The sequence below is a fragment of the Simochromis diagramma genome, unplaced genomic scaffold (assembly GCF_900408965.1).
Source record: "Simochromis diagramma unplaced genomic scaffold, fSimDia1.1 OVJJ01000746.1, whole genome shotgun sequence".
Lineage (NCBI taxonomy): Eukaryota > Metazoa > Chordata > Actinopteri > Cichliformes > Cichlidae > Simochromis > Simochromis diagramma.
Window position 1 is genome coordinate 507085 of NW_024386757.1, and position 17461 is coordinate 524545.

Consider the following 17461-nt stretch of genomic DNA (forward strand, 5'->3'; position numbering starts at 1 on the left):
ATTTCCTCCATTTCCTGGAAAATTTTCCTAACCATAAACACAATTACTACTTACTGAAACCTAACTTATACCCTAACCTTAAACCAAGTATGTGTACTAAAACACAATGAATAATGTCGTGGTTACTTCATAATGTGACTGTAAACAGATGTATGTTCCCACAACATGGTATTACATAGTATTACACAAAAATACACGCAAATATAAATTATCAAATCATGCCCTCTTGCTATGTCACAGTACCCCTGACTCATTGAGAACAAATTACAGAGCAGAGCACGCTCCATTAACAGGGAACAGAGATCAGAGGAAACCACACCAAAGACAGATGTTTCCAACCATCACTGGTTGTAATTTGGATTCCGATAGCACATTGTCTGTGTCTACTTCTGTTAATCAATCCAGCTGTCAAAACCAGCATAATATCTATGTTTATTTTGCTCTCAGCAGCACTTATAGGGAATTAAGGGACTTAAGGGATTATCAGTCAGAAAGAACCAACCAAGAAGGTATAGCTTGATTTACAAATAATTTAAGATCAAAATGACAGTATGCATGACAGTATGGATAGAGGTAATAGACGCTTCATTTACCTCCATTATACTGATAGAGACAAAGATTTTTATAAAACTGTAAAAATAAAACCAAATCTACTTAGAAAGATATACCTAAAAGATTATGAGATGATATACTGTATAATAGGGGTGGGCAATTCCAGGCCTCAAGGGCCGGTGTCCTGCAGGTTTTAGATCTCACCTTGGGTCAACACACCTGAATCACATGATTAGTTCATTACCAGGCCTCTGGAGAACTTCAGGACATGTTGAGGAGCTAATTTAGCCATTTAAATCAGCTGTGTTGGTTCAAGGACACATCTAAAACCTGCAGGGACACCGGCCCTCGAGGCCTGGAGTTGCCCACCCCTGCTGTATAATATAAAATAATATAACTGACTGAGCCTTTCATCATCAGTCTTCAGGAAAAAGTACAAGTATAATATTGTTACCTCTAGGGCCGACGTGTCTTTTTAACAGAGAGCATTCTAATTCCCAATGTGTAACATACCGACGATACCGAGGCATCTCATAGTAACACGAAAAGTACCCTTCCACATCCTTATGGGACGCTCCGGGTCTTCTGTTGAATCCAACAGAATGCCGGTGGTAACACACGCTTCAAGCAGAGACTCCAGCCATAACCACACCCCTAACCTTAACCCTACAACATAGTGTTTTCCAAAGCAATTAATGATCAGAATGTAAAAGACATTTACATCTATACATTAATTCCATCTGGCTCTCATGACTCTGAACGCGTAGCATGCCGACGATTTGTCAAATGAAAGTAACTATTCACAAAATCTATTTGTAATTTTACCAAATAACAGTCATTGCTATAATGACATACTTTATTTTGTTTTGATAAAAAATGTGGTAAATGGTTGAACCCCATGAACCTCATGGGTTGCATATACACATCCTATAGAGAACTATAGTCACTTTCTTTCCTGCTCCTTAGACTGTGGATGAACCTACAGAGGCACATCTAATAGTCCAAAGCTGTATGGGTGACAGTTGTGTTTAATTTTAAGGGGACTTTGGGTTAAGTGTGTGTGTGTGTGTGTATGTGTGTGTATATGTGTGTGTATATATATATATATATATATATATATATATATATATATATATATATATATATATATATATATATATATGTACAGAAAATGACAAACTTCACAGGGTAGAGTCTTGATATTTATGTATAATCACCTCTGTAATATTCTTAATAATTGTATGTATAATTGTGCGATTTGTATATATTAGTGCTATTCCTTACATTTGTAAACTCTGTACCATATTGTATTATTTAAATAGTTTAGTCTGTTACTGTTACTGTCTTGGAGCAACTGTAACCCACACAATTGCCTTAGGGATAAATAAAGTATGCAGTTGTCAATGTATATACAATGGTCCAGTTCCAGTCAAAGAAAAGCAGTATGTTTTGTTGTTGTCTCGCAAAGACATCAGAGCATTTGAGCCCGAGGGGCTCCCTTCCACACAGTAATACAGGGCTGCTCCTTTGACCTCTTGTGTAACATTCCTGAAGGACATCCTGAAAGAGAACAATAGCAGAGAACAAAGTTAGACAGTGGTTCCCAAGCTTCTATCCACCCCAGGCTCTGCACTGACGTAATATGAGGACAGACATGATGGAAATAATACGGTGAACTTTTGGAGCTTTACCCCTCCTGTTCTTGCTTTAAAACCAGGTGCAGAGTACCACCTTTGCCACCTTTGACAACAACTTACACCCAGAGGTCTTTTTTTTTTGTTTTATTTTTTGGCATTTTTGCATGAATAGTGGAGCAGTGAAGATGGACAAGAAAGTAGGGAGAGAGAGAGAGAGAGAGAGAGAGAGAGAGAGAGAGAGAAGGAGAGGAAATGTAGCAAAGACGCAGGTCAGACTCAAACCCAAGCTGCTGCACTCCAGCTATGTGGCTACTTAGCTCATTTAGCTCAGCAACCGCTGAGCTAAATGAGCTAAGTAGCACCCAGCTACTGTTGAACCCATTTGTTCAACAGTTGTTCAATGATTCTATTGAACAGATTCTGATAATATGAAATGGGTGTCACTTGTCTATTGTGGTACTTGATTTTTTGCTAATACTTCTGCAGTTCTTCTTTGTTGTTAATGTCTTTAATGCCTGTGACTTTTTAAAAAAGTGGTTTTGGTTGAATTTGCCTGACAGTTGCCACAAGACACAAATTTAATTTCTGAAAGTACTGTATGAAACCTCATCTGACTGAACCCTTCCTTATTTACACTGCAATAGGCCTGAACTGCTGGGGGCTTTCCACAATACACAATTTCTTGTTTATTCACCTCTTTTCACTCTCTAATACTAAGAGTGGTGGTTTATACACCACTTTGCATTTAATCATTAGTTACTACTAATCTCTGGATATCTTCCACAGTGTGTCTTTTGTCAAATCTCCCTCTCTTTGCCCCCAACCAGTCATGGCAGATGGCTGAGTATAGTTCTACAAAGTTTCTTCTTGTTTAAAGGGACCTTTTCCCTTCTTGTTCATAGCGCGTCATATGACTACTGCACTTTTTGTGTATTATTGTCTGTGTGTGTCAAGTTATGAAGAAATCTTAAGATGAAATCCTGAACCTTTCACACAACTTCCAGTTTTAATTTCACTCCTTTAAGAAAGGAAAACTGATGCCAACTTGGGGTCTACTTGCATATAGTGAAATACGTCAGGATATGCAATGCATTTTGCATCACTGACATCTAACTTCAATTTAAACGCACCCTTACTCTAGGTATGTACAAGGTATGTAATATGAACCACATAGTCTTAAGAAGACAACAGAGCACATTAACCAGATGCTTGCATGCAAACTTAGTATCAATTTAAACTATATTTGTAATAAATGAATGTCTAAAACCTCCATCTTTTTTGGTTTACAGTGAATAGTAATTTAAAAAAAATAAACTTCCAAAAGATAAAGTTAAATGCAATGCTTCAATCAGCCATTAACACTGACCGTAGAGTTGGTGTGCCGACATCCAGCCTAAGAACAGAGTAAGTCATCTTTAAGATTACTGAGATAATTATTACTATTAGTGGCTAGAGAGGGTTTTCAATTATTTATAACTGGTTTTATAAACAAATGTATTTAGCAAAATGTAAGAGCAAAAATAACAGTGAGTGCTTATTATTTATTTTTTACCCAATTGTCCACTGTGAATACATAATGATTATGCTTCTATACTTTTCAAACTGTATTTCTAGATCTCAGTGAATATTATGATGAGAAGCTACAATGTTTAAGTTCCAGTTTATAATAAAAAAAAAAGGTATTCTTTAGTTCATAGCAAGTACAAGCATTTATAAGAGTTTATAATACAGTCCTTTCGACCTCTGCTATCAACACAATGTAAACATTGTATAGAAATTTTTGTTGTTGTTCTCTGACTTTGAGAGAAATCTGGATCTAATGAACTATCCCTTCTATTTATTTGACTTCACACATCTGCTCAAACAGCCAAAAACGCAGACCAGATATTGTTTATTGATGGACAGAACCATCTGCACTGCTAAGAGCTTTGTTATCTCCCCTAAAACCAAGGTTCGTAGGGGCCTCTGGAACAACAATAAAAGTAGGGTGAATCCCCCTCTTTTTGAAATACATAACAGTGCAGTTACCACTGAGCTTTGGCACCATGCTGCTGCATTCCACTGGATCAGCTGAGATGTAGACAGTGATACAGCAGAGCCTCTTATTCATTTAACTGAAGTACAGGGGCTGTATGTTTTCTGAATTTGAAAATAATAAGTGAAGATTATAGAAATGATAGCAAAGTAGTTATTATAATCATTAGTATACAATGATGATTGTATGATCCACTTAGCAATGTGAGGAATAAAATTAACTTTTCAAATAACTAACTGACATGAAGTTTTTCTCTCTTCAATGGACTGTGTCCAACATAATTGCAGAAAGCTTTGCAGATAGGCATAGTTTTGTCTACATGTACATTTGAATGGGAGAAGCAGATATTTAATGCAGTTACAAACAAATTCATATATTTACACTTTCCACCAGATACATAACCACAGTGGTTTTCTTGACTCAATTCTTTTCCATGTGTTGGCCATTATATCATCTATAACTTTAGGAGAGAAATATTGCCTAATGTGCATACATTTCTGAAACGGAAACTGTATTGTTGGCCATTTTATTAAGATAATACCACTCTTTTACTAACCCTAATCAGTAATCAGTAATCTCTTGAGATAAAGAAATACTTTGTGCAAATATCCACTGTCTTTGGATTTGAACCCAGTACACTCTTGCTTCCCAGAGGCAGTACAACTCCGTAGGGGGGTTGGGTGGGAGCCCAGTGGTGAATATAGAGAAACTCCAGGGGCCTGCTGGGAGGCCCTGAGTAGGAGCAACTTAACAGAGGCCCGCTCATGGCTGAAGAGATCGGATTGCCCAGGAGCCTGGGAACAGGGACAGGTATAGGGTCAGGCTCAGCCTTTTTTGGTGCAACAGTTTCTGAGGATGTCCCAAGTAGCAACAGTCTTTAGAAAGAGAAGTTATGCGAAGCTAAATACAGTTTCTGAGCTGGGACCACAAATTGCTGTCTCTGTGTTATGGTCTCTTGGTCCTCCTGTCCTGGCTCACCTCTTTCTGTCTTTCTCTTCCTTTTTGCTTGCGCTCTCTCTCTCTCTCTGTGTCTCTCCTCTACTCTGTCTATTTGTACCTGTGTGCGAGTTGACCTCATCCCTGTGTTTCAGGAGAGGAACCAGGGTTCCTGCTCTTTGGTTCCACATCTGGTAGTAAAGAACTCACCTATGCCTGTTTTGATCTTATGTTAAGTTTAGGTTCTCTGAGTGGTTTATGTTAGGTTGTTTATTCCTTGCTGTCAGTAATTATGTGTACCTCCCTCAGTGTCTAGCCGTGTCTTATGTTTTGTGAATCTTGTCTCTGTTTCATTCGTTCAGTCACTAGTGTTAAGCTTGCGTGTCTTGAGTTCATTCTGTGTGTTTCCTGTCTCATTTTGATAGTCCCTGTCCTGTGTGCAGTGTGTCTGGTTAACAAATCAGAGTCTTGTTAGCTCTGATTTGTCCCAGCTGTGTTTCCGTCCTGTCTCCCATTCCTTGATTGCTTCCTCTGTGTATTTAAACCCTGTTTTTCCATTGGTCTGTATTGTGATCTACCTCATCCCATACTGTGTGTTCTGTTTTGTTGTGTTTAGTAATAAAGCTGTGTTGAGTGCACTTTTTAGCCTCCGTGAGTCGTGCTGTCCCCTGTGCAGATTGTCTGGAGGCTAGTGAGCTGAACTTGTATCTGGTGAGAGAGATTCTAAAAGGAAATGAGGATCCACTTTTGTTTTTTTTTTATCTGGAACCCTGGATCGCACTAATCTTTTGCTTGAACCATTTCAATATTTGTGTGTTTGTACATAAACTTGTTGAACTTTTAGTTTGGAGTCATGTGTTTTAATTCAATCCATCTGAGCTGTTATGATGGAAAAATCCAGCCAAGAAATGGACTCAGTGAACTTGGAACCATTGCGTTGTGGCCTGTCTATCCAGGAAGCTCAACTTAGAAGACATGAGCATATGCCACGCCTCATCTCTGGAGAACACTGCACCATAATTCATCAACTCGCAGAACTTAAAGGTATGATAAAATAATCTGGATCAATAACTCCTCTAATCATTCAGTTTTGGCCTTCAAAATCCAGATCACCAGTATTTTCAGATCCTCTCGAGAGAACCTTACCTTACCTTTCTAGGTAGGACAGAGAGGAGTTGGTGATTCTCAAGACAGTGTTTTTGTTTTTTTTGTTTTTTTTTTCTGACAGAAAAATAAAACATGCTTCTTACAGTGCTAAAATTGCCTTTTTGGTAAAACTGCTGTGGAGATAAGCACTAAGATGGGGACGGGTGGTATTAAAGACTAATCCAAATATTTCTTTTGTGCACTTATTGCCAATTTCAAAAATGTGTTTCATAAAGGCTTGAACCCTGAGACATCCACTCACAAGCTCTTCACATTCAAACGAGCTAAGAGGAGCCTAAGACGCCTGGAAAGAAAGCAACTGGACTTCTTTAAGTTTCTTGAAAATGTTTTACCTCTAGGTGCGGCTTGCCCCTCTGAGGGCGGGGGTACCTGGACCTGGGATATAGAGTATGTTTGGGGAGTGCGACTGTCTGTGCAGTGTCTATTTGTGTCTGTCTACACGTTGGGTGAGTGCCGAGTATTTGGTTGTGCATATGGGGTGGGAATGCACGTCTGTGTCCGCGTGTGCCTGTTCGTCTGTGTCTATATGTCAGGTTGGGTCTTAGACTCAACCTCTCTGGGTACATCTCAGGCCCTCTAAAGTACGGAGGCCTATCTCCCCTCACCACACTCCCTGCCGGTGGCTGATGCCTTCAGACGTTGGTGTGTTGGTGGTCCTTGTCGTCTGGGGCTGGGTGCTCATGTATGTACCGGCTCACTCCTGGTGGCCGATTGGCGGGGCCGGGCGCCTGTGGCCCGGCTGGGCTCCTTCCGGGGGGTGGGATGCCCTCAGGCCTCTGGCCTCTGGGCCTGAAGCTCGGTCCTCTCTGGCACAGCTGGCTGCCGGCAGAGCCAACGGGCACGCCACTGCAACCCCCTCTGGCCTCTGCTCCGTAGCTGCGGGGTGACCTCTCCTTTGGGGCTCTACTCAGCTCTTCCCAGGAGGGTGGCACGGTTTCCCCCCCTTTGGTGGTCCTCCTCGGGTCCTTGTACTCTGGGGCCTCTGGATATCTGGGGCCTGGATCTCCTCCATACCTGCTTCATACCCTGGTGGACGGGGCTATGGCTCCCCACACTCCCTAGCAGATCGTTACATGGAGAAACCTTTGGAATACAAGCATGCTGATCCACACAGGTGTGCACACAGGTGTACACACGGGTATTCACAGACGCGGACTACACCTTTCTTGGCTGCTGCCTCAAAGCACATTGTGCGCTGTCTATCTTGCGTGCTGCACAATATCGTTTATTATTTAGTATCTACTGTTATCTACTGCTAGCTATTTTATTGTGATGGTGCTGTTTTTTTTATTATGTTGCTCTTTGTTGTTTGCTTTCTCTTCTGTTTTTTTTCTCCATACAGGTGATCCAGGTGTTTTGTTTGTTTTTCTTTTCTTTTTTTTCTTTTTTTTTTCTCTCTTCCCCCCCTTCTCACCGTCTCTTCTCCCCTTTGGTTTTCTTTCTCTCCCTCTCTTTCTTTCATTCTTTCTCCCTGTCCTATCCCCCAGTCATGTCTGTCCCGTTTGTAGCAACTGAAAATAAAATAAATTCATAATTATAATAAAGGTCAATCAAATGGACCAATATGACAAGGCCATGATGATCCACTTGGTAAAATAAATCCGCTTGGCATCTTTCTTGGCCTCAAGACAACAATTCTGATGGCTAAAGATCCAAACGGGACACACACACACAAAAAAAATGTTTTACCTCTAATCCAAGAAGCTTCTTCACTTTTAAAACCACATGGTGGTTACTCCCTGGTATTTAAAGCCTAGTAGGTGTTGTCCCAAAAGAGGGACCCACTATTAATCGTGTGACACATGAGCTAGGTTGTGAAAAAAGGTTATTATCATTAGAGGTTTCAGGGGAAACCATTTTCAGACTTTGCCTCACCCTATCATGTGATCTACTGAGGCCACTTGACTCAAGATGTGAGTAGTGTTTGAGGTGTCTGGGAGGGGATCTCAAAACTGCATTGTAAGTGGCAGACTGTTGGTGTCATAAGCCACCCCCTCTGTTCAAAGGTCATCCACCTTTGAACAGAGGGGGTGGACATAAATTGCCTGTTTCACTCATCTTGCAAACTATCTGTGTTCTCTGACCAAAATGTGAACATTATCATTCTCCAAAGAGTCACATTTATCTTTTAGGTGCATCTGTACTACTGAGTCCTGTTACAAGACTTGTTATAGGTGACCCCAATAGGTTACATAAAGGGTGAGGCAAGGTCTCATAATGGTTTCACCTGAAGCCATTGTTGACAATGACCCATGCCTTTCTTCACACCCTTCTCAGAATCTTCTCAGACGAAAGCTGAAACATCGTCAAGAAATTTAAAGAAGTCCAGTTGCTCCTTAGATTATCATGACCTGGATGACTGAGAACCTGCACACACAAGTTAAGAGAAGTGTGGCAGATTTTTCTGTGGATTTCTGGATACAGTCTGGGATGAAAAGGCCCTCCAAGGCACATTTCTTCATAGTTTGTATGATAAATTAAAGGCTTAACTAGATTTCCCTTACTCACTAGATAGGTTAATTTCTATGTGTATCAGAACAGATGACCACATTCAGGAGCATCTGAGAACATGAAACTACAACTTCAATGGTCAGGAACAGGAAAGCAGTCAGCAGGACTGACTGTATTCCTGTTTTGGAGGGGTCGACCTAAAAGACAGAAGTGAAAGTGAGTCAAGAGAGAGTGATGTACAGTCTATGTAGCTTGGCCGGGCCCATTTCTCACTTCTCTATCTTGCCCAACTTACCAGCCCTTGCTGATTCTATTGATCTGCTCCTTGGGGCCACCTTGTCAACTAGCAGACTCCATTGCACAACAAAGCCTGAATGAGAGGCCATGGAAAACAATAAAACTGCCTGTATTGTAGCTGGAATAATTGAAACATATTCTGGTCCTGTAGGTGCTCGATTATTATTTTTTTGTTGAAAAGAAACACAAGCCTCTTTGTCCCTGTACAGATTTACATGGTTTCAACAAAATAACTGTCAAGAACAAATATCATTTATCTTCTTTCTTCATCTTTTGAATTGTTACAGGGAGCCATCATCTTCTCATTGGACCATTAAAATGCCTACCATTTGGTGAGAATAAAACAGGGGAAGAAGTGGAAATCAGCTTTCAACACTCACTTGGACTTAGGATATTTTGTAATGTCCTTTGGTCTAACTAAAACACCAACTGTTTTCCAGGCCCTTGTAAACAAAATCCTCCAAGACTTCATTTCATCTTTGTTTATTTTGATGCAGCTTCATCTTCTCATGATCCCCCAACAAACAAGAATTCTGCATCCATCAGGTGCGCCAAAGTCTCCTTGAAAGTAAACTCCTTAAAGTGAGTTTAAATCAATGTGAGTTCCACATTGATTCAGTATTATTCCTCTGGTTCCTTGTCAAGAAGGGACAGACTGACCTGACCAAAGTTAAAGAAGTAGTAGACTAGCCTATTCTTCCTAATTGTAAGCAGCTCCTACGGTTCCTTGGTTTTGCTAAAGAATATTCATTCAAGACTTAAGGAAGTTACCCTTACTGTTTACTAACCTGAAGACCCAGACACAGTAACAGACCAGCTAATTTCTTTTATATTCTTTCCAAGGTCAGGTCTTAGATAATACATTGGGCCCATACTGCCACATCACCCAGAAAAAAAAAGTTTCTATGGCCATGTAGATCTTCACCCATTAAAATGGCTCTTACCAAATCTACTGTTTGTTTGGCTCCAAGGTAGCCCATATCTGATGAAGGCGTCTAAGTGCTGTGGTTCTCAACCCCTCAGGTAGCATAACTTGATGTAAGATGTTAGGACCACCTTACCGGAAGTAAAGTGGTAAGTATAGGTACCTCCAGCCTAAGGCTGGGAGATGGAATTTTACTTTAAGAGTACTCAGAGTGATTAGCACTTTAAGAGTCCAACTACTGCATTGATAGCAGGTTGTAATGTCTGCTTTTGCCTCAGTGCCTCTGAAAATGAATGGGCAATGGGAAGGCCATCCACTTGCTCCTGCTTGAAACAGTTGGGAATGGCTATGGACTGGTGGGTGAGGGATTTAACTAAGGTCAACCCAGAAGTGGTGGCTCCAACATTAGCTACAGCTAATGTTCATGATGTTTACAAATGACCTGAATTAATTCCAAGGGAACAGTTTCTGAACTTTCAGGATTGGTCAGATGTTACATTGTGAACTGCCAGATTCTCTTGCCTTCCTTCTTGGCTGCGTAATCATTGTCTGGAATAACATAAGGATAGTAAGAGACTGCATTGGCATCCAGATTTTGTTTTTCTTTGTACTGAATGATTAGGTGAAAAGACTGGACAACCACTTATACCCTGTTGTATCAAGCTTTGTGGATGTCAAAATGTACATAAGTTGGTTGCTGTGAGTCAATACCGTGAAGTCTGTAACCTAATACGTAGTCAGAGAATTTTTCTGTGACTGCTGACTTAAGGGCCAAGAACTTGAACCTATGAGCTGGGTACTACCTTACACTCTCTCACTCTTTGAACGCCTACGACTTGCAAAAGATGACTGACCATCTTGTACCTGATACAATCGAGTTCCTAGGGCAGTGGTACTGGCATCCATATATAGAACATATGGAAGCTGGGGGTCTGCAAATCCAAAGACTGGAGCTTATGTTAGCTTTGTTATTATCTCATCAAAGGCCTCCTGATATAGGGGTGTCCACCAGTGACCAAAGGGCTCCCTTTGGTTGTTATAATCTGAGTTTGCAATTGTCCTTGGTTTGTTATTCAGTTTCCTAAGTGGTGACAAGCCGGAGGCTAGTTCATTAAGTGCTCTGGCAATGATGGAGTACCCATGAATAAACCTCTGGTAATATCCAGCAAATCTTAAAAAGGACTGAAGTTCTATAAGATTTGTGGGGATTGGCCAGGTCTTTAGGACCTCAACTTTCTTGGGGTCAGTTTCCACCCCTCTTTCAGAAACAATGTGGCCAAGGTATTTTACCGAGTTTTAGGTTCATATTGCCCATGCACATGTTCATCAATATCTTGAAGGTTGAAGGTGTATTTCTCAACCCCTGCGGCATCCTATTAAATTGGGCAAACAAATAGTCTTTGTCATAATCCTGGGTTTTATAACCCAGCGCTTTCGGGGTTTTTTTGTTTTGTCATTTTGTATTTTGGTTTGAGTCCACCTTGTTAGTTTAAAGTTTAGTCTTAGTCCCTAGCTTGTTATGTTTAGCTTTTGATTGTTAGATCTCCCCATGTCTTTGGTCCTGTGTCTTCCTCTGTGTATCTGTGTTCATATAGCTCTGAGTTCCTGTGCCTTGTGTTTTATTCCATGTTTCCCCAGCCCGTTATCTCTGTGCCCTCTCCCCCCCCCCGCATCCCTGTGTTCTTCCTGTGTTACATTTAAGGTCAGTATGGGTCAGTATTTTCAGTTTCCGTGTCCTCCCTGCCTTGTTATGCGTAATTGTCCTCAGCTGTGCTCCCCGTGTGTTCCCACATCCCTCATTACCTTTTGTGTACTTATGTCAGAATCTCCCTCTGTTCTGTGGCGCGTCGTCCCTCAGTGTTGTGTGCATTTCCCCATGCCGCCTTGTGAGTTAGTTTTAGTTCTTCCCAGTGTAGTTTCATATCGCCCTTTGCCTTTCTGTTAATAAAGTCGTGTTTTGAGTTTAACCTCTGGTTTACAAGTCCAGCGTTTGGGTCCAATCCTGGCTGCCTCCACAGCACATCATGACAGTCTTAGGGTTTCTGCTTCCTCTATTTCGGCCTGATAGTAACTGCACCTGAGGTCTAGAACAAAGAACCACAAAACCGACAAGAGCAATTTTGGAAAAGAGTAGGCATCCTTTATGGTTTGCAGATTAAGCTTTATGTAGGCTACACATAGACGAACAGAACTATTCTTTGTGCCAACAGCAACAATGGGGACTCAGACTCTTCATCAGAATGAAGGCGTTCTGGTAAGTGTTGTCTCGCACCATCCACATCACTGAGCTTGATAGTGTTTGACTTTGTCACTATGTTTTCTAACAGTTTGTTTTTTGTATAGCACTTGCACTATATCACTAACATTAACATATTTTTCTAATGTTGTTTTGGGGGGGGTGATAATTTCATGATTGATTCGTCATTTCTTAATACAACAGGGAGGTGACATAGCCATAGGCATCGTAAAGTGACTGCAATCACTGAAACCATTAGGCCATGGCTGTTCAAGGACAACAGCTCTTTAAGTTTCTTTTTCGTATCTCAAGTGTTTTCAGAACTGCCTGATGCCAATTCAATAAAGGCTGAAAGGGTGGGAGCTTCTGGTAGGCAGAATAGAGGACATCGAGTGTGTGTTTATGAGTGCCTGCTCATGGCTTGCAGAGCGGAGGTGGGAAATAGCCAAGGCCAAAGTGTAAATTTCAATATAAGAGCATACAAACTCTTTAGAAAACGTGATGGTAAGCTCAATATATCATAAATAGGGGACAGACTGATAACAAGCAACCTCCACTTCAAGTAGATCATTTGATTGGTCAGATCTGCAAGATGTTCTTCATAAAAGGACTGGAGTAGAGATGTGACTTGTGTCCATAAGACAGTTTGTCTCTCTCCCTGCAATATTTACTTGCACTGTGGTTTTAGTCTGTCTGTCTCTCCTCACCCCTATCATTTCTTGAAGACAAATGATAGGGGCCATTATATGTACGTTTTACTTTGCTCAACAGAGCTCTGACTTTTTTGTCAGCCTGGCTACAGTGCTGAAGACAAACTTAGGGCTGTTGTCATTTTCTTCAATCACTGATAAATAGTAAGATGTTCGAGCTTTACGGAGGGCTTTTTATGGAGCAATAAAGTATTTTTCAGGGATAGATGAAGATTTTCTAAATTAGCCAGATGCCATTTCCTCTCCAGTTTATGAGTTACATGTGATAATGTAATACTGATAACAAGATAATTAACATCTGTGGCAGTAGAGATGTTAGGGTTTTTTGGATGGGGTCTGGGGGGGATAACTGGAGAAGAGAAACACATAGAGGTGTGTGAGACTGCAACTCTGCTTCCTGGTTTCAACACTGGATAGTCACATTTTGGGGGATGGGCCAGATTTCTAGAAATCTAGAAAGCCAGGATACACGTCCATGCATCAGGAATGACATCCAGTGTAAAATCTGTGTAAATCATTGTAAAATTCAAATCAAACATGTAGCTTATCAAGAATGAGACTTCCATCCCAAATTTGTCGAAGCACAGGTTAACAACGGCCAACATGGTGCTGGTGGGAACTGTGCTACTTGGCTGGAGACGAAAGAAGAGGAAAGAATGCTAAGAGGCAGCTGGAGAAGAGAAGAAAGGCAGGAGTATGAAGGTCAGGAGTAGGGAGTTTAACCCTGTAAGACCCAACCCATCAAAATAAGCCAGAAAATTCTGATTTTTGGGAACTGAGATATTTATTAACCCTTCTAACAAAATCCACATTTATTTTTTGCTATATCATGTTGGGTTTTTTTTGTTCACAACATTTTGACGTTATGGCAAGTATTGATCATACTGATTAGATAGAGGTCTCAGAAACTCATGCTTCAAATATGACAAAGGGCATTATAGGGTTAAATATAGGGACTATTACTAAACAGAATGAGCTAGCTGATATGATGTAGAGAAGGATGGTAGATATACAATATTATTTGTGCAGGAACCAGGTAGAAGCAAAGCAAGGCCTGGATTACTGGAGGTGGATTCAAGCTGTTCTACCATGTAGACAGGAAATGAAAGTAGAGAGTAGATTTACCCTTGAAGGAAGAGTATATGAATGGTGTTGTGGATGGAGCAAAGTGTCAGGATCACAAATTTGAAAGTGGGTGATGTTGAATGTTGTCAGTGACACACATGCCAGTTAGAAGAGAAAGCCTTATTCTGAAACAAGTTGGATGAAGTGGTAGAGAGTGTCCCCCTGGGGGACAGAACAGACAAGTAGGGGAAGGAAACAGAAGTGTTGCATGGGTAGGTGTTAAGGAGAAATATGTAGAAGGATACATGTTGTGGATTTTGTGTGAAGACTATAGCGTAACATATAAGAGTGAAGGAAGTCTTAATCTGAATCAGAATACTATTAATCCCTAAAAAAATTATGTGGGTAACAGTTGCTCCAAGACAGTAACAGTAACCGACTAAACTATTTAGACCAGCGGTCCCCAACCTGTATCACAGACCGGTTTATGTCCAACAATATTTTCACGGACCGGCCTTTAAGGCTTCGTGGATAAATACAACAAAATAACCAGAAAAAAGAAGATTTATTCATAACACACGGGAGGGAAAAGAGCCAGGGAAACCGAGTTAATAAGAAAAACGATTTAAAAAAAAATAACAATAAAAACTGATAAAAACCCTGAAAACCATAAATTTCACACCAGAGCCTCAACTCTCACGGCCCAGTACCAAACGACTCACGGACCAATACGTCCATGGCCCGGGGGTTGGAGACCACTGATTTAAACAATACAATATGTTACAGATTTGACAAATTTAAGAAACAGCACTAATATATACAAATCACTCAGTTATAAATATCAAGAATTAACAGAGGTGATTATAAATAAATATCAAGTAAATAAATATCAGATGAATTATACAGAAATCTTACCCAGAAGGTGCAATCTGAAAGAAATAAGAGATTGAGAAGTGGTGTCAGCAAGGCTGCATCTGATGGCAGTCTGTAGGAACTTTAGGAATTAAGACGAGAACACTAGAGATTGAAGGGAATTTGATAAAGAGATCTCTGAGCCGGTGGGATACTGTTTACTGAAAAGTCAAGATGTATAACTAGAAACTGTATGTGAGCAAATGGTTGTTTTCGAGTTCTTGAATTGTTCTTGCTTTTTAAAAGTTCATTTTTGCTCATTTGGAGAAATTCTAACCTGGTACTCGTATAATAACCTAATTTGAGGGGATTGCATACATGCAACCACTGCTTCTTTTTGCTTGGAATATAGGAGGTACGGGAAATTGTGGTTCTCATAAGTGTGTCTGGGTGTGTGCATGCATGTTTGCTTCCCTGTTACTCATCTACTGCATGTGCCAAACAATACTAGGAAATAGGTGTACAGAGGCAGGAAGGATAAAAGAGCAGATATTTCTCCTGTCTGGTCAATGACTCATTATGGTAGCAATACAGCGAGAGAAACGCACAGAGAAAGGAAAAGACACACACAGAAAGACACACAGAAAAAGGTTCAGAGGCTAACTGAGAAAAGCACCAAGACAGCTATAGTGTTTTCACAGGGGTACTCTGATCTGGGTTCATCCTGCTTTCAGCTGTAACAATCCCAAACATATAAACACAAAGAGCGTGGGGCCCTCCACGTATCCTACTGAACATAGCTCAGTTATGAAATTACCACTCAGGTAGGAGAGGAGTTCCCACAAGTATTAACACAGCTAATATTTTCATGGAAGAAAGTATTATTTTTCATTTACACAATATGAACATTATCTCATGTTTTATTAAGCTGTATCCTCTGCTGTCCTCAGCTTGCAAGTTTCCAATGCACAGTATGTTTGCCAAAGATGATTATTAGGTCAGTCAACAGAAAATATTACATGCTGACTTCTTTTTCTCTTTGTGTCTTTTTTATTGTCTTCTTTTTAATTACAAAAAATTCCAATTTAAGGCTTCTTTTATTTGTTTTGCAAGTTTGCTTTGTGTTTTCTTTCGATGAAAACCAAACCCAAAGAACATATAAAATTTTTTTCATATATTTAAAAAAAGCTAAATTGCGTGAAGTGTATGAAGCCAGCTCCCTGAGTACCTTGGTCCCTGTTGTGACAGGCCACCTCAACTGCCTTTTGGTTTTTGGACTCTGGGCTTTGGTTTTGGACTGCTCCAGTGATGGCAGTTTCAAAGGCCTCAGATGTGAACAACTTGTAGTATTTGTGTTTTAACTTTTAAGTCTGTTTTAAATCTTTTAAAATCGTTTTTGGTTGTGAGATATGGCTTTTGTTTCTAGATCCTACCTCTGGGCTCTATCCTGGCCATTTGTGGCCACTTCACTTTTCTTTTTTCAACCATTTTCGTTCTGTTAATGCAAATTGAATGAAACTTCCCAAAGGTGTGTATTTTTTTCAGATTTTTTAATTTTCAACATCAGCTCCTTAATAATGTCAATAATATACACTACACACGAAATTGTTCCTCTTGGCTCTATTGTGGCCATTTTTGGCCAATTGAAACCCATTATAACCACCTTTTTTGATTCCTTGTTATTGACAGTACTATATCATGCAATTTACGTAAAATTGCTTTCATTCTAAACTCAACACAGGAAAATTGTAGTTTTTCATGTTTATTACCAAATTACATCATTTACCCATTTTTGGCCAAACAAGCAATTTCATGTAATATTCCTCGTTTCTAGTAGCGGCCTTTGATGGCTTACCACACTCCAGTGGACCAAAATAATGAAACAATTCTGACATAGGTTTGATCTTAAGGATCTAATAGTTTGTGTTTGTGCATGACATTGCAGCACAAACATGTATTTGCAAGATAGACTGGAATAAATTCAAACATTACATAGGCTGCAGTGAATTTCTGTCAATGCAGGCTATTGAGCTTTGAGGTTCCCAGTCAAACTTAGCTTTGAAGCACATCTTAAAAGCACTTTTACTCTTGTATTTTTCATAAAAAGTACCATACCCACAATATTAACTCTAAAAATAAAACAAAAAAAACCAAAACAATCACAGGACATTTTGCAGAGTTCAAACCTGCAGCTGCAGTGCAAACAACAACAAACGTGTCCTGGAGTTTATGCAGGTGCAGACAGTGCTACTGCTGTAAGTAAGCCTAACAGCTTCCAGATCATTTATTCAGGCAATATGGCAAGAAAGTCATCACTGCTTCAAGCACTGCCTATATGATCTGGTCAGAGAACAAGGACACCAAGCAGTCCTCTGGCCTCGAAGAAAAGACATCTGCCCAAGATGAGGTTGGGGGGCATGGAGGTGGAGCTCAAGCAGCTGATGGAAAAGAACATAGGAGCATTTTCTGAGACCGAGGAGCCGGTGACTGAGTGGATCCCTCATGAAAGGAAGACCATGTATCAAACCAGGGCTCACCCTGTTTGCAGTTTCCTGCATTAGCAGCCTGAGATCTACTTTTGACATTTTTATAACAAAG

At 40.3% G+C, this 17461-nt stretch overlaps 2 long non-coding RNA genes across 2 annotated transcripts in view; one reads left to right on the top strand and one right to left on the bottom strand.

The window, feature by feature from the left end:
• Positions 1-9296, top strand: part of LOC120730402 — a 25873-nt gene extending 16577 nt beyond the window's left edge. Inside the window, exons 2-4 of the long non-coding RNA XR_005695101.1 lie at positions 6351-6361; positions 7442-7453; positions 9285-9296. This is a non-coding gene — a long non-coding RNA (uncharacterized LOC120730402). The remainder of the gene's footprint in view (positions 1-6350; positions 6362-7441; positions 7454-9284) is intronic.
• LOC120730396 overlaps positions 1-16495 on the bottom strand; it is a 17733-nt gene extending 1238 nt beyond the window's left edge. The window contains exons 1-3 of the long non-coding RNA XR_005695100.1: positions 16297-16495; positions 4777-4781; positions 4313-4317 (exon numbers count right to left, since the gene is read on the bottom strand). This is a non-coding gene — a long non-coding RNA (uncharacterized LOC120730396). The remainder of the gene's footprint in view (positions 1-4312; positions 4318-4776; positions 4782-16296) is intronic.
• Between the last annotated feature and the right edge of the window lie 966 nt (positions 16496-17461).